At 40.4% G+C, this 8933-nt stretch overlaps 1 long non-coding RNA gene across 1 annotated transcript in view; it reads left to right on the forward strand.

Moving 5' to 3' along the window:
- Positions 1-6239, forward strand: part of LOC130680315 (uncharacterized) — a 29960-nt gene extending 23721 nt beyond the window's left edge. The window contains exon 3 of the long non-coding RNA XR_008993268.1: positions 3509-6239. This is a non-coding gene — a long non-coding RNA (uncharacterized LOC130680315). The remainder of the gene's footprint in view (positions 1-3508) is intronic.
- Positions 6240-8933: the final 2694 nt, after the last annotated feature.

Genomic DNA, 8933 nt, shown 5'->3' on the forward strand with positions numbered 1-8933 from the left:
ATTCATGATTTATTAATATAAAAGATTAATAGATTTTAGGTCTTCCTAACCAGACTTTCTAAATAGACTTCTGTGTATATCAACATTAATTAATACTTTGTTTTGGATTTCTACACACCTTTCCTTTTAGTCTAAATAAATCTGTTGATATCAAAAAACATTAATCTAATATATTATGTAAAAAATCAGTTTCTGTGCTACCCTGTGGAATCTATCATTAAGAATCAACCTTATTAAGGATAGAAAGTTAGCATAAGCGTAGCCTTCTTAAAAAGCTTAGACACTATTCTCTAACCGAGAAGGAAGAAAATAGGAAAATATTAGAACCTTGAAAAACAAGTTAGTCAGCCAGTGTTGATTGCAGTGACCTTTAGTTAGCTAACCTCAATCAGTTAATCATACATACCAAGCTTAACTTACTAAGAACCACCCTAACATTCCAAGGGTGATCTTATCTCGCCAGACCCCCAGGATGTGGCGTCAGCCGAAATGTATGTGTTTTTGGAAAAACAATGTGATGTGCTTGTGGAAAAATACTGCCCTTTTTGAAAATGCTATAAAAACCTCTGACTTTAAGTGTTCGGGGTCCTCGTTGAAACCCGCTGTGTCGGGCAGACACTTGGACCCCAGCTAGCTGGAATAACAATAAACCTCTTGCTTGTTGCATCGATCTGCCGTGGCCTTCGTTCGTTTCCTCACTAGGGGGGAATAAGGCCGTTGGGTTTTACATTTGGGGGCTCGTCCGGGATCACGTGCCCCCCCCCCCCCGGAAGAACGGCAAGGCAAGGATCAGAGGCTTGCCCTGGCCAGGTATTACTGTGTTTGTGTCCGTGTGTCTCTTGTCAAACCTGTAAGAATGTTCTGTGTTTAATCAGAAAGTGCCTTGCCGGATGGTGAGCGCACCCAGTGTTTTTGTTAGCTAACAAGCCTGAAACCTGTATGAAGCCTGTGGGAGCTCCAATCTGTGTCTAGGTCGGCATTGACTTAGGCGGACGCGCTGGCAGGTCACCGGCCAAGGGTCTTGGAAGACGTCCCTTACCCCCGTCTGGAGGACGAGGTCCTCATCTGTGAGGAAAGTCGGCTGCCGCTGCAGCCTGACAGGCCCTCAACTCAGTTTCAGTTTTGCCTCCGCGGCCGCGGCAGATTCTTCTTTTTAGGCGCCTGTTTGTTGTTTGTCTTGTTTGTCTTAGTCTTGTTGACATAAGAAATGAGACAGACTCAGACGACCCCCTAAGTGTGTAAATAAAAATATCTTTCTACCTCCGGATAGTATTAATGAAATTAATTTAAAGACAAGCGCTTGTGAAAATTGGGCATTCTAAAACTTCCAGAAAATATGATAGAAAATGTTAAGCATTAATGCTAATTTAAGTTTGCCTGAGGCGGGCATGTCCTTGTGGTTATCAGCTGCCAAAGTTTACTTAAAGTCATTTAAGTTGATGTTACCTGTTAAAGATTTCAAGAAGATGCTTAAAGAAAAGCTTGACTTTGTCTAATGTTTAGTAAAAGTTTTCTAAGTAATCTGACATGGTTGCTAAAAATAAGTAAAAAAGTGTAGCAAATAAACATCTTAATAATAATACTGTATTAATGTATAATAGTATATATATATGCAAACAGCCTGAGAATTTTTGTGATAATCAAAGTTCTTAAAATTTGCTAAGTTATATAGACATATTTTGTGCCTAATGAGAAATTGTGTTGTAAAGCACATTTCCAAAAATGATAATATATATTCATATATGTATCAATCTGAAGAATGCTAGTGTACCAGTTTACAGTGGCTTATTTTTCAGTGTTCACTGAAAGTTAAAATATCAAATGATTTTAAGTTCTAATGAAAACTACTTAAATAAAGAAAACATTTCTCTATGCTAAAAGATGTATGTTTTAAGAAGAGAAAGTATAAAGAATAGAAACTCGTCTGCATGCTAAAGAATGTGTTTTTTGATAAAAGAAAGTGGCTTTGTTCTAAAGTGTAGCTGTTTGTTAGTGAGGGACGGAGAGACAGAGACAAAGAGAGAGCAGTGTAGTGCAGCAGTGTAGTGCCTTTTGTTGTAGCGGATCCGCTCAGCCCGTTGCTTTAGAAAAAGGTCAAGATGTTCAGAGATAAGGCGGGACAAACCCAGGCAAGCCCAGGCATAATTCTCACCCGTTTATGTGCTTGAGACCATGGGGCAAATGAAGAATAAATTACTATATTCTTACAGATATAGTCGTGCTATGTGAAATTAAAGCAAGTGAGTCTTGATATCAAGTGCACAGCAAAATTAGAATTTTGTTTCCAGTTAAAAAAAAACAAACAAAAAAACAGTTTTCTTTAACTGTTAGTCTGCTCTTAATGTTGAAAGATTGCAAAGAGTTCTCTAATTGTTTCATAAAAGCAGTTTCTCATGCTTAAAGTCTCAGTGAGTTGCCAGAATATTTTTTAAAAAATAAAATCTTAATATTAAAAAAACTAAAAGCTAAAGTTTGTTAACAACTGTGTAACCTTTATTTGCCTTTGAAATATTTTGTTATTGAAAACGATTGCATGGCATGAAAAATTGAATTGTTTATTCCTTATGTTTTTATAAGTAGAAAAATCTCTCTAACCAACAAATGATTAAAGTTGTTACTGATTATTTGTTTTCTTAATTTATCCTCCTAAGCAGAATAGTAACAAAGCTTTTTTTAGCTGATTAAATGCACTTAGTTAACAAATCAAAATTTATTCTTAAAAATTAAACTGTGTAGACTCTAGACAAGATTATGTTTCTCCCAGAAAAACAAGTTTCACTGTAAAAGTTTAGATAGACAAACGTGTGACCACTTTTGAGAAAAGTTGTAATAGATTTTTTTGAGAACCACCAGGTCTTCTTGTTTAATTTATATGCTGTAGATATGTTTGTATGTTTTAAAAAAAACATGGAGGACTCTCCATATTTTTTAATGCAAATGATCTTATAAACTGCTATGCAAATTCTATTAAAAGCTCTATCTACTATTAAAGAGTAAAACATTCTTGAAGCTTTCAGGGAAGACCTGTAGACTTAAGCGCTTTCTCTGCTTTTTGTATCTGGTCTTAGACACTTATGCTGAGTTATGTTCTTATTATTTTCACTGTTTGTAAGCTATTGATTGTATATAATATTTAAACCATCCAAATATCCAGCATACATTTCCATGTCACCACAACCCACTATTGACCCCATGAATGAAATGGCTGGTTAGAAAGCCAAAAGTCATCATTTCTCAATCCCCAAATGAAGAGGTAAAATGCCTGATCTCTTTCATCTCAAAGCATATTTCTGGTCAGATCTGAATATCTGTGTGAAAGAAAGAGACATTTAAATTTGAGATTCTGCTTAAACTTTTAAATTGAATTCGACTATAGCCATATTCATTCTTTGTATGTATCTCTAACAGGTCTTTTGTATGCCTGGTAATATTATACTCTGCCTTGAGTTTGGACAGTTCTTTCAGCTAAATGTGAATTCTTATTGTACCTTTTTTTCCCCTCCTGAAGATGAAAGCAGAAGAATCTACCATCTGCTACCATTCTCTCAAGAATGCTTGGTAACCTAGATTATTTTGACTTTCTATATATTGTCTTTAAAAACTGACAGCAGCAGTCTCCCCTGCTGCCCCACCTTTTTAAGATATCTTGTTTACTGTGCTGGGTATATAGACAATAAATGTGTAATGATAGACAGTTCTAAAAAAATTAAATGCAAAAAAGTGCTTTTACCTCTAGTTAACTCTGATATTTTCCAGAGGGCCCCTGGAACATGTCAGAAGAATTTTTTCTCATTAGAGAAAGTATTTTGACTAATTTGGCTTATTTATCTGATATATATATATATATATATATTTACCAGAAAAGCACTGTCAAAGAGAATGATGCTAAACTTTGTTACTGAATGTTTTGTATTGCAGAAATATCAGAATTTCCTTATGTCAACTGTCTTACAGTAAGCTCTCATCAGATCTTTAACCATTGTCATTTGTAAGTCTTTTGTCATTTATAGTCACTGTTTTATTATTTCTAAACTAGTAAAGAACTAGATTTCAGCAGAACAGGTATAAGTTACATAAGATTACATAAACTAAAAAAAATAGTTTTGTCTTTTTGTTTCGAATGTTGCTGATAGAGTGTTTTGAGCTTGTTCTCTTAAGCCAACAACAGTTTAGTAAATAGCTGTCTTTATAAGCAGAGTTGAAACATCCTTCTCTCTACCTGATCCCTACAGAGTTTAAAAACTTTCAGTGACTGTTTTTGTATTCCATGGCAGTATGTTTATTTGCACGAGTTTAGTAAGAATCTGCTTTCCTTGTGAGAAGACTAATTAAGAACACTGGTAATACTGCCAGGGCTTTGGCTAGAATGTCATACCTGAGAGACATGTGCATAGACTCAGATGTAAACAACTTTAAAGAACTAAGATTGACTTTATAAAGTCAACAAAGCCCCTTGGAAGAACTAGCCTAGTACCTTGCTTACAGAGTTCCCAGCAGCCTTACCAGGTGAGTAAAGAAGGTCGCTTCCTGGCAGGTGCAGAGACCTCGAGAAGAGAGAGAAAAGATCCTCCTGGAAGCACGAAAGAACGTGCCTAGAACTGATAGACGACCATCGCGACTCCCTCATAATATAGAGAGAGGGTTCCCGCTGACCAGACCCAACTAAGACTTTAATTCTCCAGAAAGTAGAGAGCGACTAACCATCTATTGCCAGGCTCTAGTGGCGAGTCTCCGTGGGGCCGCAAGGCGCCCCACTAATTTGGCCAAGGTTACGGGCCCTAGAAGTTGTACAGAGAGAAGTGTGGGCCTCCGTCCAGGAAGCCTATCGGCCAGAAGACCTCTCAGTGCCCCATCAGTTCCAGGTGGGAGACTCTGTCTACGTGAGACGACACCAAACAAGAAATCTTGAGCCTCAGTGGAAAAAACCCTTTATCGTCCTCCTGACCACCTCCACAGCCGTGAAAGTAGACGGCATCTCCTCCTGAGTACACGCATCACATCTGAAGAAAGCGCACCAGCCAGACCCGGATTGGCGAGTAACTCGGACTGATAACCCATTTAAGCTTCGCTTGTGCAGAAAAAAACATGCTATCAGTGAATTTGAACCCAGACGGAGATATAGAAGAGAACCAGTTTCGCTGACTCTAGCTGTGCTATTAAGAGTAAGAGTTGCAGCTAGAGTAAAAACGGGGACAGCCGCTATTATCCAAGAGAACCAGCATTACGAGAAATTAAGAGCAGCTATTAATGAAAATTTAAAAACCATAGAACAATCCATTACCAAACTTGAAGAATCCTTAACCTCTCTTTCTGAAGTAGTCCTGCAAAACAGGCGAGGATTAGATCTACTGTTCTTAAAAGAAAGAAAATTGTGTGCAGCCCTGAGAAAAGAATGCTGCTTCTATGCAGACCATTCTAGAATAGTAAAAGATTCAATGTCTAAACTCAGAGAAAGACTAGATCAAAAGGAAGAGAGAGCGAGAAGCCAGCCAAGAGCTATTTGAGTCCTAGTTTACTAGATCTCCGTGGCTTACAACCTTGATATCCACCTTGACTGAGCATTTACTTATTCTTGTACTACTCCTCACTTTAAGACCCTGTATACTAAATCGGCTGATAACTTTTGTTAGAAAAAGAGTGAGTACCGTTCAAGTGCTGATGTTGAAGCAACAATATCATTCACTCACACAACAAGAACACACAAGCATTCCATGATTGGAATGCTCCTTAAAAAGAAGTGGGAAATGTGGAATCCATCATTAAGAATCAACCTTATCAAGGATAGAAAGTTAGCATAAGCGTAGCCATCTTAAAAAGCTTAGACACCATTCTCTAACCGAGAAGGAAGAAAATAGGAAAATATTAGAACCTTGAAAAACAAGTTAGTCAGCCAGTGTTGATTGCAGTGACCTTTAGTTAGCTAACCTCAATCAGTTAATCATACATGCCAAGCTTATCTTACTAAGAACCACCCTAACATTCCAAGGGTGATCTTATCTCGCCAGACCCCCAGGATGTGGCGTCAGCCGAAATGTATATGTTTTTGGAAAAACAATGTGATGTGCTTGTGGAAAAATACTGCCCTTTTTGAAAATGCTATAAAAACCTCTGACTTTAAGTGCTCGGGGTCCTCGTTGAAACCCGCTGTGTCGGGCAGACACTTGGACCCCAGCTAACTGGAATAACAATAAACCTCTTGCTTGTTGCATCGATCTGCCGTGGCCTTCGTTCGTTTTCTCACTAGGGGGGAATAAGGCCGTTGGGTTTTACAACCCAAGATATTTGTCTGGTAGTGTGGAATTCTAGATCTTTATATATAATGCTATTGGTGGTTCCTTAGGATATTATAACCCTGATTTTGTAAATAGATAAATCTGTAATGAAAAAACAAGCTCCATTTTAAAATGATTTAATTATTTATGCTATCCAGTTTGCATGCTTTATTCTATGCATATAGAATAGTAGCTACCTATCAATTTAATTGTATTCACTTATCTATATCATTTTTTAAAATTGTTCTTGGATTAATTAACACACACAAAACACCAAACAAAATATATGGTTTGTAAATATCCCCTAAATGAATATATAACTGTTGGAAAAGAGAAGTTGCTGATACTTACAGGATTTAAAGCTGAAGACTTTTTCCATCCCTTCTCGCATAGATGATGGAATGCTGCTTTCTAAAAACAGCAGCATTGCTCCTTCTTTTGCATATTTTTTGTAATGCCATTAAGCCTCCGGAAGGATATATGGCCTGGAGAAATACCCTTCTACTTACTTTTCACCAATACTTCTAGGCACTCAGTTTCATTCTGATTTTAAGTTGTGCTGAAAATAAGGTTAATTGCAAAAAATGTAACCTTATATATGGACGTAATCACCTTCGCCTGGGACCAAAAGTGGAGAAAAGCATTAGTGGGGTCATCCTTCAACCACCTCTCCACTGTCCACCTCCTCAGCCTTCCAGGAAATCGTGAGCCCACCACCCTCCTACAACACACACGTGCACATACGGACACACATTTCCATATACAACTCACAAGACTTAGAAGTTTTTGTTCATTAAAATGTGAACACCTACTAAAAACCAGTCTCCATCTTAAAATAACAATAATGTCCCATGTTCTGAATGTTTTTCTTATGATTCAATATCTCAGGATAATATTAAAAATTTTATATTGACTTTACTCAATTTAGAAAATAAGTTTTCTAGTACTGAGGCAAGGAAAGTAGTTAGAGTCATTTGGTTATTCTAGTGTTTGACTAATTTTCTCACATTACATTTAATGGTTTGCCATCTTGCTAACCCATTAATGGGGAAAAATGAAAGGCTTAAAGTGAAATATCAGTTACTTCTTATGTATTCTAGCAACTGCAATAAAAGATTATAGTAATGGATAATACTGAAACCAATAGATAAACAAGGACTTGTGTTTTTTATTCTCCATTGCTATTCCCTCAGCTGTAAATTGGAAGACACCTGTTTTTCCCATACAAGTACATCCAGTCCATGAGAATGTAATTTCCTTTGTTCATTCTTGTGATTTGGCATCTATTTCCCTTTGAAATATCTTCTCTCTCCACTACTTATTGTACAGTCTCACAAGAAGTGCCTTGAACAGACACGGAAGTAATGAAGAAAGAAAAAGGCAGATGGAAACAAAGGAAAAGCATGGAGAAACAAAATCCATGTAGACACTATTAGAAGGCGTCTTCCGTGGACCTGGCGCTGTTCGAGGTGCTGGGACACAGATCTTGAGGTGGGGCTTTGTAATAAATAATCAGTATTAAAAATATACTATGTAGGATACTGAACTATATAGTAGAAGATGCGTTTCTATTATGTGCCAAGGACAGTATCTGCAAGTTTCACATGTATTTTCTTATTAAAATAAACTGAGATCTGTGTATGTACTCATGGTAAAACAAAAGGAAATCCAATTTTAGGACCCCCGGGAAATATGGAAATAGCACTCCTTACATGGCTAAAGTAAAAAGGGGAGAAAATGGCCTGGGTGGACCTTCTCACCCTTCCATGTGAAGGGGACCCAGATGGCGGCCGCCCCGAAGCCCCCCACTCCGCAACAGACACCCCGCAGCCCGGGGCCCCTCCCGCCCGCGCCGACACCCGCGGCGCTGCCTCTGCGGAGACCGCCCGTCCCCTGGGCCGCCGCACAGCCGTGCGCAGGTCCCCGAAAGCCGCCCGGGGATCGGGGGGAGTTTGGACAAGGCCGGAAGCCCCCGGAGTCGGGGCCGCCTGCGGTCATACAGCCCCTGTCATACGTCCGGAGGAATGTCCCGTCTGACGGACCCCCGCGGATCTGACGACGGCGTGTCGCGGTCGGGGGCTTCTTCCCCGCGGGACGGGAGCGGCCTCCGGAGCCCCGGCCGCAGAAGGCAGGCGCGGGTGGGCGGCGCGCCCTGGGACTTCGTGCTCCGGCCCTGCGTCCCCTGGAGGGGCAACGAAGACGAGCACCCGGAGGCTGACGGCGGCCGTGCTCGCAGGACCGCGGCCTCTGCTGTCCGGGCGGTCCCCTCGCCGGCCGTGCCTCGAGGCCTCGCCGCGGCGGGGCTGTCCCCGCGGCCCTCCCGGGCCCCGACCCTGTCCCGGGCTCGCCTCCCTGCAGCCGCGACCGCAGCACCACAACCGTCAGTCCCGGCCAGACAGCCCTTCTCGGGGGAGGGAAAGGGCCTTGCGCCGGTGACCACAGCAGGCGTAGCGGGGTCGGGGTCCGTGTTAGTGACACGTTAACATCGAGAGTGTGTCTGGGAAGACAGCCTGACAATACAAGTAAGCAACCTCATACGGCGCACACACTGACTCACAGGGTACCCAGGACATGCGAGTTGGGGATAGAAAGGAGGAGCCGTTATCATGAAAACCCTTTCAGCTTTTTATCCTTCCCAGATTCACCATTCTAATTTTTTTT

Source organism: Manis pentadactyla, chromosome 13 (assembly GCF_030020395.1).
Source record: "Manis pentadactyla isolate mManPen7 chromosome 13, mManPen7.hap1, whole genome shotgun sequence".
In the NCBI taxonomy this organism is placed as follows: Eukaryota; Metazoa; Chordata; class Mammalia; order Pholidota; family Manidae; genus Manis; species Manis pentadactyla.